The 22477-nt window shown below is 45.2% G+C and overlaps 1 protein-coding gene across 1 annotated transcript in view; it reads left to right on the top strand.

Annotated features, from left to right (window-relative positions):
• Positions 1-22477, top strand: part of LOC144485243 (NACHT, LRR and PYD domains-containing protein 3-like) — a 259102-nt gene that overhangs the window by 177195 nt on the left and 59430 nt on the right. The window lies entirely within an intron of this gene.

The following is a 22477-nucleotide window of genomic DNA, read 5'->3' as shown; positions in this document are numbered from 1 at the left end:
TGCATCTTCGGACTGAGAGAGAAAACCGGAGCACCCAGAGGTGTTCCACACAGACACGGGGAGAACGTGTAAACTCCACACAGACATCCACCTGAGGCCGGGATTGAACCCAGGTCACTGGCACTCTGAGGCAGCAGTGCTAACCACTTTGCCACCGTGCTGCCCCAGTGTAGACAAGCCTTAACTTCTGGCTCAAGGCTCTACTCTTTATTGCCATCCAAGACCATTCACACATAAGGTTTGTATAAGATTCATAGTGTAGCAAGATTCTGTAAAGTGTATAAGACATCAGAAATAATAGAAATCAGCAGCTGATCAAGTGAAAAGATGCCATGGCAACGTATTAACAGAATGCAAGAAAAATTCTATGAATTGCAATTTGAATCTCTGCATAGTTGAGGATCAATGACAAAACCCCAATCATGTTCAACCCTGTTACCCCAGCCTTTGACTTTCTGATTCTCAGGTTTTTGACAACCTCTTAAACAAAGGCTGTAATTAATCATTCTGATTCTCAGAAGTGAAATGATTCACCATCTCCATTTCATCCCTTACCTTTCAGGTGTCTGGGCAATTCGGATAAACCTTGTGTAATGTTCATGTCATCGAATGCATCAGAACCTGTTTAAATAAATTCATGAAATCAAATCAGTAACACCGGCAGTGTTTAAATGGGAAATTAAAATCGCTGTGTGATTTTACCGTACCGAGCTCCTGTATTTCTTTCAGTATTTTATCCAGTTTTGGGACTCCGTGACGCATTCTCACAAAGGATTCCCACATCACCCTTCGAGCCCGAGATCCTTTTTCCATCACCAGATTGAGGAGAAGTTTGGAACTGTCCGCCCGGTTTCCCTTATCCACGAGCTCAGTGACTTTCTATGAAGAATAGTGATGAAGAATAATGAGACGCAGAGTGAAAGATAAACACTGAGAATGAGAAGGAAAGGATCTGCTCAGTGATGGGATTTCCCAGTTGCTTTCAGCTCAGAAATCCGTCACTGGGCCGGGTCCTGATCCATAATAAACATGGACTGAAAATTCACTTCACATCTCATTCCAGCCATTAACGATAAAGAAATTAGAATAAACTAAAGTAGAATCAAAAATATATTTCCAGGAGAGTGAGGAATCACTGAGAATCTGCAGTATTTTAATATAATTAGTTGTCTGTCCTTCAGAGTCCAACATGACATCTGGTTGGTTATTGATTGACAATATGATCCATTTTATTCTCTCAATTCCTGCTGCGTCACTGTGATTTACTCGGAAATCCTGAGGTGATGAGGCATTTTTTCCCCCAGGAAAAGGTCATACGTCTTTGGAACTCTCTTTCTGAAAAGGCCATGGACCAATTCTAAGATGGAGTTAAAAGGACTCTTGGTAAGCAAGGCGGGGTGATAGTTTATAAGGGATCGGCAAGATGCAGATTTGAGCTCACTATCAAATCGGCCACAATGTTGTTAAACAGCGGAGCGGAACAGCCGACTCCTGCTCTCGGTATGTAAATAAAACAGTGGCGAGTCAGAACTCAGGTGGCAAGGGCAGGATGATTCTGATTGTTACGTTAGTTAAATAGAAGAATGGAAAACCTGAAATGAAAATTGGCTGATGAATTAACATTTGACTAATCCAAACACCGACTGCTGATTTACGTCAGGAGAATGAAGCAATAATAATGCTGAAAAATCTAATCATTTAATCATTTCTACTCATTAACTCAAGTGTCAGAAACAGAATGTTATTTGTCAAATTATTTCTGTCATAAAAGCTCAGTAGGGAGGATTGATGAGTTAGATAGTTGAGAGATAAACACGTTGAAGAAGTGGCTGTGCAGAGTCAGAGCAATGGAGAATTTCAGACTGGAGTTTACAAAGGAAAGTTTCAAATTCATTAACTCATTGAATATAGAATATTGCTGCTGCCTCACAGCGCCAGGGACCCAGGTTCGATTCCCGGGTGGCACGGTAGCACAGTGGTTAGCACTGCTGCTTCACTGCTGCAGGGACCCAGGTTCGATTCCCGGGTGGCACGGTAGCACAGTGGTTGGCACTGCTGCTTCACTGCTGCAGGGACCTGGGTTCGATTCCCGGGTTGGGTCACTGTCTGTGTGGAGTTTGCACATTCTCCTCGTGTCTGCATGGGTTTCCTCCGGGTGCTCTGGTTTCCTCCCACAGTCCAAATATGTGCGAGTTAGGTTGATTGGCCATGCTAAACATTGCCCTTAGTGTCCTGAGGTGCGTAGGTTAGAGGGATTAGCGGGATAATATGTCGGGATATGGGGGTGGGATTGTGGTCGGTGCAGACTCGATGGGCCAGATGGCCTCTTTCTGCACTGTAGCGTCTCTATGATTCTATGATTACGGCCTGGGTCACTGTCTGGATGCAGTTTTCACTTCCTCCTTAGATCTGCGTGGGTTTCCATCGGGTGTTCCGGTTTCCTCCCACAGTCCAAAGATGTGCGGGTTAGGTTGATTGGCCATGTTAAAATTGACCCTCGTGTCAGGGGGATTAGCAAAGTAAACGTATAGGGTTACGGGAATAGTGCCTGGGTGGCATTGTGGTCGGTACAGACTCGATAGGCCGAATAGCCTCCTCCTGTATTGTAGGGATTCTGTAACTCATTCTATGAATCTAGACCGTTTGGAGACTTGGGTGGAGAAATGGCAGATGGAGTTTATTCCGGACAAATGTGAGGTAATTCATTTTGGAAGATCCAGCAGGTAGGAATTATATAGCAAATGGTAGAATCCTTAGGAGTATTGAGAGGGAGAGAGATCTGGGCGTTCATGTCCACCAATCACTGAAAGTGGCAACATAGTCAAGGCGGCAAACGGCATGCTTGTCTTCATCAGTCAGAGCATTGAGTTTAGAAATTGACAGGTCATGCTGCAGCTGTACAGAACCTCAGTTAGGCCTCATTTAGAATATTGTGTACAATTCTGATCACCACACTACCAGAAGGATGTGGATGTTTTGGAGAGGGTAGAGAAGAGGTTTACCAGGATGTTGCCTGGTCTGGAGGGTATTAGCTCTGAACCCGGTTTGCTCTCATTGGAACGACAGAGGTTGAGAAGCGACCTGATCGAAGTTTACAAGATTATGAGTGGCATGGACAGAGTGCATAGTCAGATGCTCTTTCCTCAGGTCGAAAAGTCAAGTACTAGGGGACATAGTTTTAAGGTGTGTGGGGAAATGTTCAGAGGAGATGTGCGAGGGAAGTTTTTTTTTTAAACGCAGAGGGTGGTGAATGTCTGGTATGTGCTGCCCAGGGGGTGGGGCGGTGATGGAAGCAGGTACGAAAGCGGCATTTAAAGGGCATCTGGATGAAAACATGAACAGGATGGGAATGGAAGGATACGGACTCTGTAAGTGCATATGGTTTTAGTTTAGGCAGGCATCATGGTCTGCGCAGGCTTGGAGGGCCGAAGGGTCTATTCCTGTGCTGTACTGTTTTTTGTTCTATCCTGGGTCCCTCCCTCTTACCCCATGCTCTTGTCCAGTGAAAATCCTCTCGTACGTTAACGTTAAGCTGACTCCATCCACTCCTCCTTCCATCGCCTGTTCTAGTCTGTCCCGGTAGAATTTTGTCAATTTGAACAGTTGATAATCATCACACTTTGTCAGGAACTGAGGAATTGTGGAGTTTGGATCTGTAAACACAAATGGAGAAAAATAAACACATTTCTGTCAATGAATTCCTATTCATGTTGTTACACTTCCCTTTACAGAGAGCAACTAAAGCCTCCTGTGAGCCACATTATCAAACATCTTCTGGGAACACAGAAACATTCAGTGAAAGCATATTTGACCTGACAACAATCATCTTTGCCCCAAATCCATACCCACCCTTGGTTAACAAGAGTCCATCAATTTCAAATATAAAATCAACATTTTTTAAATTGCTCACTGGGTGTGAGGGTTCCAGGCAAGGCTCGAAATTGTTGTGTATCCTTAATTGTTTTTGGAAAGCTGGTGAGACACCGTCTTGAACTGCTGCAATTTACATGCTGTCTATATACACAGTACTGCTGGGAAGGGAATATCAAGACTTCTATACAGGAAAAGTGAAGCAGCAGCAATATTGTTCCAAGTAAGAATGGTGTGTGGATTAAAGGGCAACTTCCAGATGATGGTATCCCAATATATCTGCTGCCCTTGTCCTTCTAGGGTGGCAGAGGTCTCGGGCTTGGAAAGTGTTGTTGAAGGAGCCTTGGTGAGGGGATGAAATGCACCCTGTAAATGATGCATATTGCTATCACTTGCATCGGTGGCAAAGAGAATGAGGTGATGGATGGGTGGTGTCAATCAATTGAGTCACTTTATCCTGGTGATGTTGAGCTTCGAGTGTTCATGGAGCCACAGTAAACAAATTGCAAATTTTCCAGTTGTGCCTTGTACATTGTAGACTTTGGTGAGACAGGAGATGACTTACTCTCCAAAGAATGCTCCACATCTGACTGCTCCTATATTTACATGGCTAATCCAGTTCAGTTTCAAGTCAAAGTCACGGTGACCAACCCTGAGGTAAGGAAATACCTCTGGCATTGGAATGGGCAGGGGAGCGGCTACCAAACCTGTAATTGCTGGGGCAGGTTGCTTCTTGATGGGTCAGAGCCAGAAAGGCTGTGCCTGTGCGAATACACACAGCGCATGTGCAGAATTGGAAACACAAAATTACAGGACAAAGAGCATCCTGGCAGGAGACAACCCAGAGATACAGGGCTCAAAAATAGGACAGTGCAGAAAATCTGGATGTTTGATTACCCTGGTCAAAAACAATCTCCAGATCTTGATGAGTATACGGCTTGTAGGAAGGGACTAAAGAAGGAAATTAGGAGAGCCAGAAGGGGTCACGAGAAGGCCTTGGCAGGTAGGATTAAGGAAAACCCTAAGGCGTTCTATAAATATGTGAAGAGTAAAAGGATGAGACGTGAAGGAATAGGGCTGATAAAAGGTGAAGGCGGGAAAGTCTGTACGGAACCAGTAGAAATGGCAGAGGTGCTGAATGAGTATTTTGCCTCGGTTTTCACAGAGGAGAAGGACCTGGGTGGATGTACTGCGGGCGTGCGGTGGACTGAAATGATTGAGTATGTGGACTTTAACAAAGAGGTTGTGCTGGAATCTTTGAATGGCATCAAGATAGATAAGTCGCCGGGTCCGGATGGGATGTACCCCAGGTTACTGTGGGAGGCGAGGGAAGAGATTGCAGAGCCTCTGGCAATGATCTTTGCATTGTCGATGGAGACGGGAGAGGTGCCGGAGGATTTGAGTATTGCGGATGTGGTTCCTATTTTCAAGAAGGGGACGAGGGATAGCCCAGGAAATTACCGACCGGTGAGTCTAACCTCAGTGGTTGGTAAGCTGATGGAGAAGATCCTGAGGGACAAGACTTATGAGCATTTAGAGAGGTTTAGTATGCTCAAGAATACTCAGCATGGCTTTGTCAAAGGCAGATCATTCCTTCCGAGCCTGGTGGAGTTCTTCAAAAATGTGACTAAACACATTGACGAAGGGAAAGTGGTAGATGTGGTTTATATGGATTTTAGCAAGGCGTTCGATAAGGTCCCCCATGCAAGCCTTCTAGAAAAAGTGAGAGGGTACGGGATCCAAGGGGCTGCTGCCCTGTGGATCCAAAACTGGCTTGCCCAAAGGAAGAAGTCTCACAACACCAGGTTAAAGTCCAACAGGTATGTTTGGTAGCAAATACCATAAGCTTTCGGAGCGCTGCTCCTTTGTCAGACGGAGTGGAAATGTGCTCTGAAACAGTGCACAGAGTGCACTCACACCCCCTACACACCCCCTCAGTCTCTCACTCCCCCACACCCCTCCACTCAGTGCCTCACTCCCACCTTCCCCACCCCACCAATCAATGCCTCACTCCCACTCACTGGTCAGTCTATTCGCAGCGAATGTTGGGGAGATCCAGTCCCACTGCAGTTTGCCCCACCCAGAGATGCCTTTGCTTCTTTCTCACACAAGCCTTCAGCACGCTGTTCACTGTGCCACCAATCGTGGTTTGTTTCTCCCAATCACAGTCAATAGTGGACAAATCAGCAGCAATGGGAGAGAGAAATTACCTCTGATTGGAGAATCAGCTCCAAGCAGAATCCTGAATTGAAACTCAGCTTCTTAACAACAATTTGGAAACTTTCTCTGGAACCACGTAGAGGAGCTTTGTGAGTCACACGCAGCCCCCTCGGGCCGAACCTTGGATAAACCTGCTCTAGATGGCCACTCTCTCCCACTTTCCACTCAGTCCCTGTTTGAGCTGCAGACAGGATAGAAATTATATTTGTATTTTTGTGATCCTACCTGTGTCCATTCTCATTTTTGATGAAGCTGTTGGATATTCTCCCCTGTTTGAACCTTCAGCCATGATATTGACAGGCCTTGCCTGATTCTGAGACTCTGTAATGAGGATAACATCAATGTCAGGATCAGGTGTAAATATTAAAATCAGAAGCAGGGCGTTGAGATCTTTACTAATACGCAAGATATATTTCAGAATATTACAGTCTCATATATGTTACCGTGATATTAGTAACAGTTGTTTCACAAAGTACCAGTTGCCATCATCACGTCCGTTGAAAAATCCTTTTCCCTTTCAATCCTCTGCCCCGTTTCCACTTTTCTCTCCAAAGTTATTGAAAATGTTGTTACCTCCCAAATCCATGACATTTTTGCAGGGGCACCTTGCAGCCAAGTTTGCACCCTGCCGCTGCTGTTGAAATCACAAATACTATCCTATCCGACTCTGACAAAAGTCAATGCAGTATCTTCATTCACCCGACTGCAGCCTTTAGCATCCTTGACCATGTTATCTTTCTCCAACTCCTGCCTCTTGTCGTGCAGCTGAGTGGAAATGCATCAAAGGCCCCTGGTTCAATTCTTATGTTACTTTCCATCCAGAGAATCAGTGACATTGCTTTCTCTTGCCACTCCCACATCATTATCTCCATCATTGGCCCTCTTCCATTCCTCATCAACATGCTGCCCCTCGGTAACCTGGCAGCAGGTTCAACATGCAAACTGCTGATATCCAGCTCCACATTCTCACTGCTCTGAAACTCTGCTTCCTGAATCCTGACTAACTCACACCACGTCCCAGTTCATTCACCTGTGTTCACCAACTCTCACTGTCTCTCAGCCTGACAACAGCTCAATTTTAAAATGCTCAAACTAGCTTTTCAATCTCTCCATGGCCCCTCTCTTCCTATTCATGCAGCCTACAGCAGCCCCAGAAGCCAGCAACATCTCTACCGTGCCCAATCTGACAAGTTGTGTATCTTGAGGATAATTTGTCCACAATCCAGGCCAAGTCCTGAACTCCAGAATTCCCTCCCGAAGCCTCTCGGCTGCTTTACTTTTCCCCCTTCTCAGATTCACCTTAAAATGATTAACAATCTGACAAAAATTAGTCACCTGCCCAGCGACCCCTTCGAATGTTTTATGTATTTGTTTTCCCACTGAATTTTTCTCTTGTTGAGTGTTTTGGGATGTTTTGCCACGTTAAAGGTGCTCCATATTCTCCACTCGTGTGGGTGTGTCAGTGTCTGTGTCCCTATACCTGTATCCCTAATCAAAGTAAGAAGTTTAACAACACCAGGTTAAAGTCCAACACCAGGTTAAAGCTTGTGTGGCTTTTGCTACCAAGTAAACCTGTTGGACTTTAACCTGGTGTTGTTAAACTTCTTACTGTGTTTACCCCAGTCCAACGCCGGCATCTCCACATCATCCCTAATCAAACTCAGCTGATGTCCCCTCCTTTCTCCAATATGGAAATGGAAAAGTGATTCAGACATTTAATTTCTTCAAATTAGAATTGGAAGTTAATCAACAGCAATAATTTACAACCAAGGTTTAAAACCAGCAATGTAAAATGTAGTTACCCGTTTCACTCTTAATCTCATGCAACAACTCAGATTTCCAGTGTGTCTGACTTTGTGAAAACAATATCCCAAAGCACAAATTCATTCCCCCTTATGGGTCTCTTCAATTTAACACTAAATTTACAATATCCTTCTAGCGAGGCTCTGTAATACACATCTGGTCATCTGAACAGATCCGGATTTATTCCTCATCCACCCCAATGACCCGGCCTCGCCCACACCGAGCCAGCATCAGTTATTGGGTGAAGCCACACTGACTTTCAAGAGGACCCCAGAAATTTATCAGTGCCTCGAAATGGCTGCAATGCAAAAGATATCCAGAAGACCAATGGTGGTGCGCCACAACTCTCTCTCCTTTCTGATTAACATATCTCATCGCCTCTGTCTATCTCCAGAATCTGCCTCACACGGACTGATCCCCTCGCCTGGCCCCCCACCCAGCTGCTTTCTCTCCACCGGTTGGTGTCCACACCTCTGTCTCTGGTACTGAGATCAGTCAGATCGTTACCCTGGCAACACAGGAAATCGCTCAGCAAAAATAACTGAAAACGGAAATAACAAAACCACCATCACACACCCTGTTGGAGAGCAATCAAAGTAAAGGAGACAAAATGGTTACCCGGCACACAAAATGGACTCTGGAAAAAGACATTAAGAGGCACTGACTTTGGGCACAGACATTACATAAAGAGTTAAAACCTTTAGTGTTTAAATTACTGCAGGAAACAGGTCAGACCTTGAGGCACCTTAAACTCGAGATAAAAGCAGACCCAGAACAATGAGTTTGATGACGAGATCAGCCACTGATGAGGGACATAAATGTATAAATGTATATAACAAGATCAGCCATTGATAGAAGACATAACTGCATATAGAACATAGAAAGCCACAGCACAAACAGGCCCTTCGGCCCACAAGTTGCGCCGATCATATCCCTACCTCTAGGCCTATCTATAGCCCTCAATCCCATTAAATCCCATGTACTCATCCAGAAGTCTCTTAAAAGACCCCAACGAGTTTGCCTCCACCACCACCGACGTCAGCCGATTCCACTCACCCACCACCCTCTGAGTGAAAAACTTACCCCTGACATCTCCTCTGTACCTACCCCCCAGCACCTTAAACCTGTGTCCTCTCGTAGCAACCATCTCAGCCCTTGGAAATAGCCTCTGAGAGTCTACCCTATCCAGACCTCTCAACATCTTGTAAACCTCTATCAGGTCACCTCTCATCCTTCGTCTCTCCAGGGAGAAGAGACCAAGCTCCCTCAACCTATCCTCATAAGGCATGCCCCCCAATCCAGGCAACATCCTTGTAAATCTCCTCTGCACCCTTTCAATGGCTTCAACATCTTTCCTGTAATGAGGTGACCAGAACTGCGCGCAGTACTCCAAGTGGGGTCTAACCAGGGTCCTATAAAGCTGCAGCATTATCTCCCGACTCCTAAACTCAATCCCTCGATTAATGAAGGCTAGTACACCTTCATTAATCGGTTATACATAGAGTAGATATATGTATCTACTCTATGTATAACCATGTGTTAACTGTCGATGTCCGTACCTGTCTACTCAACTTGTAACGATGTGCTAACGGCTAATGTCCACACTGTCTATTATCTAACAATGTATAAAAGATGCTCAACTACCATTGTGTAGTTGAGAAGGTGAGTGCCTGTACTGTGGAGTGCCAGCGCTTCTCCCAAAGCTTTGTCTGAATAAAACTGTTTGTTGAACCTCCAAGTCTGACTCCAAAGTGGCGAATTTCCCATCACACACCCTCAGTTCAGTTCAGAGGAAGATTAACCCAGAACAGTCAACCAGTTCTGTTTAACAATGAAACTACAATTCCAATATTGCGTGTTTTACGGACCAAAACGTGATGCTGTCGGGGGCTTGTGAAATTCAGGCGCGGTGTTTCACGAGACACAAACTGCTCCAACTCCATGGTACATCACACAGCCTTACACTGGATAATTGTGCTTGGTGCTCACACACTCCACATCTCACTCAGCATTTCCAACCTCACCTTATCATCTTTTTGTACTTGCTACAGGACCAGAGTAAATGGAACTTCCTCTTACCTTCCTCTCCAGAAAATATATGGAAGCTGTTTGAATGTGAAGGGTTCTCTCTGGCTGGCGCTCTCACAATACTGTGCTGGTTCACCTCTTATAGTTCTTCAGGACACAATCCCTGCTGAATTGCAACTGTGGATTTTCACAATTAATCCAGCGCTCCCCCGGAGATCTGAATATGCCAAAAGAGAAAGAGAGTCAAATAGAGCCAGTGTGAATCAAAATGACAATTTAGCCACATACCCGACATCAAAAGATGCTGAAGGGGAAGCAGGAGTGTTGGAAATGTTTCAATTACAATATTATCATTCGATATATTAACCAAGTTCACAAACTATCTGATCTCACTGACTCCATCCTCCCCGGGTTACACACTGTCTGATCTCACTGACTCCATCCTCCCCGGGTTACACACTGTCTGATCTCACTGACTCCATCCTCCCCGGGTTACACACTGTCTGATCTCACTGACTCCATCCTCCCCGGCTTACACACTGTCTGATCTCACTGACTCCATCCTCCCCGGGTTACACACTGTCTGATCTCACTGACTCCATCCTCGCCGGGTTACACACTGTCTGATCTCACTGACTCCATCCTCCCCGGGTTACACACTGTCTGATCTCACTGACACTGGCTATCTAGATAAGTCTTAAACGTTCCCAGTGTGTCCGCCTCCACCACCTTGCCTGGCAGCGCATTCCAGGCCCCCACCACCCTCTGTGTAAAATACGTCCTTCTGATATCCGTGTTAAATCCACCCCGCCCCATCCCCCCCCCTCACCTTGAACCTATGACCCCTCGTGAACGTCACCACCGACCTGGGAAAAAGCTTCCCACCGTTCACCCTATCTGTGCCTTTCATCATTTTATACACCTCTATTAGGTCTCCCCTCATCGTCTGTCTTTCCAGTGAGAACAACCCCAGTTTACCCAATCTCTCCTCATAACTAAGCTGCTCCATACCAGGCAACATCCTGGTAAACCTCCTCTGCACTCTCTCTAAAGCCTCCACATCCTTCTGGTAGTGTGGGGACCAGAACTGGACGCAGTATTCCAAATGCGGCCGAACCAACGTTCTATACATCTGCAACATCAGACCCCAACTTTTATACTCTATGCCCCGTCCTATAAAGGCAAGCATGCCATATGCCTTCTTCACCACCTTCCCCACCTGTGACGTCACCTTCAAGGATCTGTGGACTTGCACACCCAGGTCCCTCTGCGTATCTACACCCTTTATGGTTCTGCCATTTATCCTATAGCTTCCCCCTACATTATTTCTACCAAAATGCATCACTTCGCATTTATCTGGATTGAACTCCATCTGCCATTTCTTTGTCCATATTGCCAGCCTATCTATATCCTTCTGTAGCCTCTGACAATGTTCCTCACTATCTGCAAGTCCAGCCAATTTCGTGTCGTCCGCAAACTTACTGATCACCCCAGTTACACCTTCTTCCAGATCGTTTATATAAATCACAAACTGCAGAGGTCCCAATACAGAGCCCTGCGGAACACCACTAGTCACAGGCCTCCAGCCGGAAAAAGACCCTTCCACTACCACCCTCTGTCTTCTTTGACCAAGCCAGTTCTCCACCCATCTAGCCAGTGGTCAGGTGGTGAGCCATGGGGTGGTCAGTGGGGGAAGATAGTGGAAGCCAGGATTTCAGAGATCACTGGTGGATGTTGTACAGTGAAAGTCAGTAAGGGATGTTGCTGGAGGGAATTGTCTGAAGATAGGTGGGTAGATCAGGGTAGAGCCATAGAAAAGATGCAACCCATATTGACCATGCAAGTCTGAGGACACGCAGGCATCCTTTCCAATCCTGCAATTAAGACGCAGATCCGCATAGCCAACTCGGATAGCGAATTCCAGACATCCACGACCCTGAATCAAACAGATTATCCACATGTCCCCTCTAAACACTCTGACACTTACCATGAATCTATGTCCCATGGTTCCAGGATTCTCCACAAGGAGAATCAATTTTATCCTCCATAATCGTAGAATCCTACAGTGCAGAAAGAGGCCATTCGGCCCATCGAGTGTGCACCAACCACAATGCCACCCAGGCCCTATCCCCATATATTTACCCACTAATCCCTCTAACCTATGCACCCCGGGACACTAAGGGGCAATTTAGAATGGCCAATCAACCTAGCCCGCACATCCTTGGACTGTGGGAGGAAACCGGAGCACCCGGACGAAACCCACGCAGACACGGGGAGAATGTGCAGACTCCACACAAGCAGTGACCCGAGCCGGGATTCGAACCCAGGTCCCTAGAGCTGTGAAGCAGCAGTGCTAACCACTGTGCTACCGTGCCGCCCTATCTCTATATAATCTATCTCTTCCCCTCATCATTTTGTACACCTTTGTTCCAAGGAAAGTAACCACAATCGGTTTAATCTCTCCTCATAGCAACAGTTTTCTCGCCCTGGCAACATTCTTGTGAACCTCCTCGACATTCATTCCAGAGCAATTACGTTCTTATTGTAATATGGTGACAAGAACTGCACGCTATATTTCAGTTGTGGCCTCAGCAGTATTTTGTCCAATTCCAACATTACATCTTGACTTTTACATTCTATACCTCTGACAATAAAGGAGAACATTCCCTATGCCTTCTTTACAACCTTGTCGACTTGAACTGCTGCATTTAGGCTCAGCGTACTTGTACACATATTCCCATATATTGGGTAATCTCCAAAACTGCTTTGCCTCCCTAATTGCATGACTTCACACTTCTCCGTGTTAAAATCCATCTGCCACTTTACCGCCTACTCCACCAACCCATCTATATAATTTCGAAATTATAGCTACCCTCTACACTATTCACTGCTCGGCCAATCTTTTTGCCATCTGCAAATTTCCAAATCGTGCCGCCACTTTCATGTCCACATCATCAACATGTAACACAAACAGTAAGGGGGTCGCAAAAGCGAGCATTGTTGAACTTTTTATCCAGTTTGGCACATTACGCTGTACACCATGTGTTTTAACACTTTTCACCGATCTGCCATATGGGACCTTGTCAAGCGCCTGGCTAAGTTCCGTGTACACAATAAACACAGCACTACCTTCATCATCCCTTCTTGTCATGTCCTCAAAGAATTCAATGAAATTCGTGAGGCAAGATCTTCCTTTGACAACTGCACGTTGACCATCCCTGACAAGTCCGTGCCTTTCGACATGACAATTAATCCGCTCACTCAGGATTATTTCCAATAATTTGCCCATCACCAATTTAAGGCTAACTGGCCTATAATTGTTTGGCATTTCCCTCGACACCTTTTTTAAACAATTGAACTAAGTTCAATTGTTTAACAAAGGAATGGGGCGGCACGGTAGCACAATGGTTAGCACTGCTGCTTCACAGCCCCAGCGACCTGGGTTCGATTCCGGGCTTGGGTCACTGTCTGTGTGGAGTTTGCACATTCTCCTCGTGTCTGCGTGTTTTTCCTCTGGGTGCTCCCGTTTCCTTCCCACAGTCCAAAGGTATGCGGGGTTAGGTTGATTGGCCAGCTAAAATTGCCCCTTAGTGTCCTGAGGGTTAGAGGGATTAGTGCGAAAAATATGTAGGGATATGGGGGTAGGGCCTGGGTGGGATTGTGGTCGGTGCAGACTCGATGGGCCAAATGGCCTCTTTCTGCACTGTAGGGTTTCTATGATTCTAAGTTTGCGTTTCTGCAGCCCTCAGTTAGCTCCTCTATCTCTAGTGATGATTGGAAAATCGTTATCAGAATAGTGAGTGAGATGTTGGCCCGGCTGAGGAAGATGGGCTGGAATTCTGTGGTATGTTGGGTGGTTGTAGGTGGGTGCACTGAGCTGCAAGCGAGGAGGCGTTGTATTCATCAGGTGGTGGGGGGAGGGGGCAGTTATGTTGCCCTATTCTGGATGGAGGAGCTAATCTTGTGGCTGAGGGAAATCGTTTTGTCCCATGGAACTCCGAGAGGTTAGTGCACAGGTCACGTGGTGGGAATGGGGTTGGAGTGTAGCGTGGGACCCATGGTGAATTTTAGACCTTTGGGTGGTCAAGGAAGTTGCGAGGGGGACGGGTGGTCAGGGGGATGGTCAGTGGAAGGCTTGGATAGGAGGTGTTCAGTGTGGTGTTGTCAGATGGTGAAAAAAGTTCCTCTGGGGTGTCATATTTTAAACGGCTTCGTTACTTGGTGGAGATCGGTCAGATTGTCAGCCGGGTCAGTCAGCAGGACGGTCAAGTGTTTGGAGGGTGGTCAGTGGGGAGGCGGGCTGCAATGGGATGTTCAGGTGGTCTGGATGATCAGTGGGTATACTGGTCAGTAGTGAATGGAGCTCACTGGCATTTAGTCAGCGACGAGTTGACTCGGGGGTAATTAAATGTGTGGTCCTGAGGAAGGGAGGTGGGGTTTACTCGAGGGGCTCATAATAGCTCACGTGGTAGCGTCTGGGTAGGCGGGCGTGGTCTGGTGGGGCCGCACGGAAGACACAGTCAGAGGTGCTCTGTAGATCAGGTGGTTTTCCGTGGGATCCCGTGGAATGTTGGTGGTGTTGAAGTCAGGACAGGGGGAGGGCAACTGATGTTATGTGGGTTTGGCCAGAGGGGATCGAGGGGAGTTTGGCCAGAGGGGATCGAGGGGAGTTTGGCCAGAGGGGATCGAGGGGAGTTTGGCCAGAGGGGATCGAGGGGAGCTTGGCCAGAGGGGATCGAGGGGAGTTTGGCCAGAGGGGATCGAGGGGAGTTTGGCCAGAGGGGATCGAGGGGAGTTTGGCCAGAGGGGATCGAGGGGAGTTTGGCCAGAGGGGATCGAGGGGAGTTTGGCCAGAGGGGATCGAAGGGACAGTCAAAATGCTCGGAAGTTAGATGTGGAATAACATAGAGCGTCATGGTGGTAAGACAGGATGCCATGGATTGCCAGTGAGTAGTCAGATAGGAGGGTGGGGGTTTCAAGGAGGCAGTCCGTTGTTCCTATTGGATTATTCGATATTGATGGGTGGTCTGTGGATCTATCGATCTATCGATCACCATGTTATCGATAGATGCCTCAGTAATATAGTTAGATCTCAGTTTGAAGTGGATTTAATTCTTCTAAATTTGTCTAAGTGATGACTACTTAAGGCAGTCTGAACATTAATCGGAAGTTCGTAATTTACATCACAAAGTCTGGTGGTTCCATCACAGGGCGATGGCTCAATAAAAGATTGAACTTCTCGGGCAATTGTCACACAGGTTTTACCGGGGGAACTCTGCGCCGTGGCCGCGGTGTCCCCAGCATCTTTTTGTTTTGGGTTCTGCCCAATTCGGATATCTCAGAGCCCGAAAAGTATGAGCCCGAATTGAATGAAGATAACCTAAAACACTGGTTCAGCCTTAAGCCGGAAGAAAGAGTTGAACATTGGACACGTACTAAAGACAGAACATAACCGGTTCAGAGAGGCGAAGAAAATGTTGATAAAAATGGTACCAGAAATGGCGATCTTCAGTTACATTGGCAAGCATAGCAACATGGAGAACAGCATTGAGAAATGTTTTCAATAGATGTTTAAAGTTCTGAGCGGTTTAGACGAAGTAAAGAGAAACTGTAACTATTGCTGGAAGAATTAAAAATCTTTGTCTCAATTTCGCCGATATCTTCCAAAGAAAACAAATCGATTTGCAGGAAGCAGGGTGACAAGGAAGGCGGGATATTTGGGCCAGATGGATTGATCTTGCACTGTCCGGCACAGGCTCGCTGACGTTCTTCAGTGCTGTTAACCATTGAATAAATCTACTGGACCACTCTGTAAACTGCCACAAAGGCTCATGTTTCTTAAATCTCTGTAATAGTTGTTAGTCTATTCTGGGTTCTTACCTTCTGCTGCGGTTCTTGAATCTGGTTCCAGAGAGTCCTGATAAATTAGTGTACTGCTTACAGCAGATTATCGAACACACCCTGGGTAAAGATTAATTACATATTACAGTCATAAACAAGACCTTCAGCCTGATCAGCACAAACCAGTAACACATTGTAATTTTATTTAGAGCTGGATCCGACTTAAATGGCGCATCATTTTAATTGAATTATTCTGATTATTCACTGATCAATTTTGACAAGGGTGTTCATTTTGTTCCCTGTTGATAGTGATTACATTTCCCCCCGCTCTTTTAGACACACAGTCTACATTTATTGGCTGTGATGTTTTTTTTCTCTTTTTATTACCTACTGTGTAACGTCTTTATTATTGGACTATAAACTTTCAAAGAGAGCAAAGTTCAAAGTTCAAACATGGTTGCTTTATGGGGTTCAGACACCAGGGGATAGGAAACACTGAGCTCGACCGCTGAAATATATTTGCTTTCAATCGCTAGATTTTCACTCCATTTTGCTGCAATTCTATCCGTGTAAATGCTATTTATTGATATTGTTGATCCATTAATCTCGGTACCCAGGCTTCTACTGCCCTGAACTTGTGCATTTTCCATCATAGATTATTTTCCCAGCTTCAGTAGATTAATGAGGAGAATGTCTTCGAATGGTCTCCAGTTGGTTACCTGCGCTTTTTTTTTGTTTACAGCCTGAGATGTGATCAGAAATATAGCACCTAATCAGCCTCAATATTTGGTCATTGGCTTTGTCTGCTGGTTTCCTTTTTTGGAATGGAATCACTCAGTGTGTGTCACATGAGAGAACAGATCCGCCAGAGGGAGTGGCAGTATTATCGCAGGAGAGTTGCTGGGAGCCCTCAGAATTGAACTTCTCGGGCAATGTCGTGCAACCCTGACTAAAGGACCTCTGGCCTGTTGTAGGGGCATCTTTGGATACCTCACAGTTAGGATGTGAGGCCCCACACTGCATGCCAGACTTGACATGCTCAGACCTAGGAGGTTACGATGAAAATTTATGAAACTTTGTTTCGGCTTGAAGCAGGAATATTGAGTGAAGCTGTGAGGTTCACAGAGAATAAAGAAAAAAATAGGAAAATCATCCATGGATAAAGTAACTCAGTTGCATGATTACTGTCAGCACATGTAAAAGAGAGGTCGACAGAAGGTTTCGCGAGATGTTACAAACACTGAACAGTTTAATATTAACTACAGATGAACTGTTATCATTGCTAGAATGATTGGGAAGCGTTTATATCCCATTTCACCTTGTTTAAACAGAAACGAAGAAGTATTGAAGGAAAGGATGAGGGGGTACATGGACAAATAGGGGAAAGAGGGACTGGCTGGATTGTTCTTACGGAGAGCTAACACAGAGATACTGACCTCCTTGAACTTTCTAACCTATGAATCTATGGAACTACTGCACCAAAACTCGAGATTGTTCAGATTCCCTACATTAAAACAATGTAAAGGTGGTCACAATATTCTGGGCTCTTACCTTGAGCAGCCGTTCCCGCTCCTGGTTCCAGCAAGTCTGAACAAATTAGTATATTGGATTCAACCGTTTATCAAACACACCCTGGGTAAAGGTCAGTTACACACAGTCATAAATACGACCTTCAGCCTGATCAGTGCAACTCCTCACCACACCTTTCTCTTAATGCCAGCTGGGTCTGAATTAAACAGTATAATCTTACTGAATCATTTCAATAAATCCGGAATCAATTTAAACGAAGTCATTCGTTCTGTGTGCCTGAATAACAGAGAGTATTTTCCACAGAATCGTTAAGACCCACAGATAAATAGTCAGCAGTTGTTAGATGTTATTATCCACTGTATCACTTATCTATTATTTAATGAGGCAACTCTAGAGAGAACAAGGTTCAAAGAACAATGTACATTTATTGGGTTCAGACGGCAGATGATAGGAAAAACTAATCTCTCGTTTTGAAACATACTTGCTTTCAATCACTAAATTTAAGTGATGTTCAAAATAACGGACATTTTCAGCATTAACTACAGTGAATCTGTTTCAATTGGTGACAGGATTCAGAAACTTCTTATCCAATTTCACAGAGGGCTTCAAATGGCAAGGAATAAGGACTGCACCAGAAAGTCAAATATTTCACAATGTCGCTACGGTAAAATTTGATAATGGTTGCCACACAGCAGAGTCATAAACATGAACTTCAGCCTGCTCAGTACAATTCCTCATCACATTTTTCCCTAATTTAGTGCTGGGTCTGAATCACTCTTATTTTCATTTATATTAACTTATTCTGATAACTTACTGATCAAATTATAACAAAATCAGTCATTTTGCGTGCCTGTTGACAGTGATACCTCCCCCGGCACTTTCAGCCCGACAGAGAAACAGAGTGCACTTGTTAGATTTGATGTTTTCCTTATTTTATTACTCACTATATAATGTCTTTATTATTTGGCTATAAACGTCCAGAGAGAGCAATGTGCAAAGAGCATTGTTCCTTTATTGGGTTCAAACATCAGAAGGTAGAAAATGTGTTGAAATACGTGTTAAAAAAAACTTTGCTTTTAACCATTAGATCTTTCATTCTATTTCGCTCCAATTCTATCTCCATAAACGGAATGTATTTGCATCTTGGCTCGATTTATCTCGGTATCATGTTTCTATCATATTACCTCATTTATACAGTCTTGAATATGTGCAGTTTCCTTCATAAATTATTTTACCAACTAACAGTAGAGTAATGATTGGAGTGCCCTGGAGATGGTCCCTATTTCGTTACATGCGATATTTCTGTTTGTTAAGCCTTAGCCATGAACAGTAATATTGCAAGTAGTTAATTTCAATATTTTGTTATTATTCTTGTCTGCCGCCTACACGTTTTGGAATGAAATTACTCAATGTCTATCCCAGCAGAGAGCAAGTCCACCAGAGACTTGAGAGGGAATACATCAAAATTGAACATCCCGGGATATTAGCCTGGAATGCTCATCTGAGCACCTCTGGGCCCAGGTGAGGACATCTTCAGATGTCTCCGTAGTTCGGGTGCCCCGAATGTCAGACATTATTTTCTGACCCACAAGAAGTTATGATGAAATCATAATCCCTCCATGCCATACTTTCTCAGAATGAGCTCCTTATAAATTACACACAAGTTCATTTTCAATTGATTTTTACCCTCTGATCATTTTAGATAAAGACATGAATTACATCGGGGCAGGACTGCGACTGCTGTCCTTGGAAGGTACTTGATAGAGTCATTGGCCAGGCTTTAAATCAATTTGGCAGGGGGATGGGAACCTATGTGACTATTCAGAGGTTGGGTCAGCAAGAACAAGTGGAAAATACAGCAAGAATAATAACAGTGAGAGGCAGATAAATTAAGAGCCAGAGACAGGTAAGGGCTCAGTAAAAATTGTAGGAACGGGTCAAGAAAAGTTAAAATGCTTACCTTAAGGTGTTGTACCTGAACGCGCGGAGCAACCCAAACATCATGGAAGAATTAGCTATGCGGATAGATGATATATTTCATATTGCAGACTCAATGCTCCGAGGTGACCAAGAATGGGAAATAAGCATTGAGGTGTAGTTGGTGTTTAGGAAGGAACGCCAGAGGAAGAGATGGTGGAGTTGCATTGTTGATTGAAGAAGTTATTGATATGATCTTGAGGAAACATATTAGCACAGATGGAGGGATATAGTTTGGGTAGATAGGATGAAATGTTTCCCCTCGTAGAGGGTTCAATAAAAAGAGAGGAAATATTTTACACAAGGAGAAGGAACTTGAGGGGGGATTTGAGATGTGGAGTAAGAAATTGCTAAGCAGATTATGGATATGTGTGGGGGTCACAGGGTAGTTGTCATGGGGGACTTTAACTTTCCAAATATTGATTGGAACCTTTGTAGGTCAAATAGTTCGGATGGGGCAGTTTTTGTGCAGTGTGTGCGGGAGGGTTTCCTGACACAATATGTGGATGGGCCGACTAGAGGTGAGGCCACATTGGATTTGGTACTGGGAAATGAACCGGGCCAAGTGTTAGATTTGGTTGTGGGAGAGCAATTTGGAGATAGTGACCACAATTCGGTGTCTTTTGTTATTGCAATGGAGAGGGATAGGGCCGTACGGCAGGGCAAGGTTTACAATTGGGGGAGGGGTAATTATGATGCGATTAGGCAAGAATTAGGGGGCATAAGTTGGGAACAGAAACTGTCAGAGAAAGGAACTAATGAAAAGTGGAATTTTTTCAAGGAACAAATACTGGATGTCCTTGATAGGTATGTTCCTGTCAGGCAGGGAGGAAATGGCCGAGTGAGGGAACCATGGTTCACAAAAGAGGTGGAATGTCTTGTGAAAAGGAAGAGGGAAGCTTATGTAGGGATGAGGAAACAAGGTTCAGATGGCTCGATTAAGGGTTACAAGTTAGCAAGGAATGAGCTGAAAAAGGGGCTTAGGAGAGCTAGGAGGGGACATGAGAAGTCCTTGGCGGGTCGGATCAAGGAAAACCCCAAGGCTTTTTACTCTTATGTGAGGAATAAAAGAATGACCAGGGTGAGGTTAGGGCCGGTCAAGGACAGTAGTGGGAACTTGTGTATGGAGTCAGTAGAGATAGGCGAGGTGATGAATGAATACTTTTCTTCAGTGTTCACCAAGGAGAGGGGCCATGTTTTTGAGGAAGAGAAGGTGTTACAGGCTAATAGGCTGGAGGAAATAGATGTTCGGAGGGAGGATGTCTTGGCAGTTTTGAATAAACTGAAGGTCGATAAGTCCCCTGGGCCTGATGAAATGTATCCTAGGATTCTTTGGGAGGCAAGGGATGAGATTGCAGAGCCTTTGGCGTTGATCTTTGGGTCCTCGCTGTCCACGGGGATGGTGCCAGAGGACTGGAGAATGGCGAATGTTGTTCCTCTGTTTAAGAAAGGGAATAGAAATGACCCTGGTAATTATAGACCGGTTAGTCTTACTTCGGTGGTTGGTAAATTGATGGAAAGGGTCCTTAGGGATGGGATTTACGACCATTTAGAAAGATGCGGATTAATCCGAGATAGTCAGCACGGATTCGTGAAGGGCACGTCGTGCCTCACAAATTTGATAGAATTTTTTGAGGAGGTAACTAAGTGTGTTGATGAAGGTAGGGCAGTTGATGTCATATACATGGATTTTAGTAAGGCGTTTGATAAGGTCCCCCATGGTCGGCTTATGATGAAAGTGAGGAGGTGTGGGATAGAGGGAAAGTTGGCCGATTGGATAGGCAACTGGCTGTCTGACCGAAGACAGAGGGTGGTGGTCGATGGAAAATTTTCGGATTGGAGGCAGGTTGCTAGCGGTGTGCCGCAGGGATCAGTGCTTGGTCCTCTGCTCTTTGTGATTTTTATTAATGACTTAGAGGAGGGGGCTGAAGGGTGGATCAGTAAATTTGCTGATGACACCAAGATTGGTGGAGTAGTGGATGAGGTGGAGGGCTGTTGTAGGCTGCAAAGAGACATAGATAGGATGCAAAGCTGGGCTGAAAAATGGCAAATGGAGTTTAACCCTGATAAATGTGAGGTGATTCATTTTGGTAGGACAAATTTAAATGTGGATTACAGGGTCAAAGGTAGGGTTCTGAAGACTGTGGAGGAACAGAGAGATCTTGGGGTCCATATCCACAGATCTCTAAAGGTTGCCACTCAAGTGGATAGAGCTGTGAAGAAGGCCTGTAGTGTGTTAGCTTTTATTAACAGGGGGTTGGAGTTTAAGAGCCGTGGGGTTATGCTGCAACTGTACAGGACCTTGGTGAGACCACATTTGGAATATTGTGTGCAGTTCTGGTCACCTCACTATAGGAAGGATGTGGAAGCGCTGGAAGGAGTGCAGAGGAGATTTACCAGGATGCTGCCTGGTTTGGAGGGTAGGTCATATGAGGAAAGGTTGAGGGAGCTAGGGCTATTCTCTCTGGAGCGGAGGAGGCTGAGGGGAGACTTGATAGAGGTGTATAAAATGATGAAGGGGATAGATAGAGTGAACGTTCAAAGACTATTTCCTCGGGTGGATGGAGCTATTACAAGGGGGCATAACTATAGGGTTCGTGGTGGGAGATACAGGACGGATATCAGAGGTAGGTTCTTTACGCAGAGAGTGGTTGGGGTGTGGAATGGACTGCCTGCAGTGATAGTGGAGTCAGACACTTTAGAAACATTTAAGCGGTTATTGGATAGGCACATGGAGCACACCAGGATGATAGGGAGTGGGATAGCTTGATCTTGGTTTCAGATGAAGGTCGGCACAACATCGTGGGCCGAAGGGCCTGTTCTGTGCTGTACTGTTCTATGTTCTATGTTCTAACTGTTTTCATCCAGAGGGTGACGGTAATCTGGAAACTCACTGCATGGAAGGGTGGATGAGGCGGGGGAACTCTCAACATTTCGGCATTTAGACGAACTACTGAAACGCCATAGCAGAGGTGGCTACAGGCCAATTGCTGGAAAGTGAAAAAAGAATAAATAGGTGCTTGATGGCCGGCAGAGACAAGATGGGCCAAACGGCCTCTTTCTGTGCTGTAAAGCAGCAAGAGTCTGTTACTCAATAACCCGATCCCCAACTTTCTGCCCATTTTAGTGAAGTCTTTTACTCAGCACTTCGCAGGCAGTCAGCTGACGAGCATTAACAAAAAGCTGCTGCCCCGATATATCTGAAAAT

Source organism: Mustelus asterias, unplaced genomic scaffold (genome assembly GCF_964213995.1).
Source record: "Mustelus asterias unplaced genomic scaffold, sMusAst1.hap1.1 HAP1_SCAFFOLD_176, whole genome shotgun sequence".
Lineage (NCBI taxonomy): Eukaryota > Metazoa > Chordata > Chondrichthyes > Carcharhiniformes > Triakidae > Mustelus > Mustelus asterias.
This window is presented reverse-complemented; position numbering and strand designations above follow the sequence as displayed.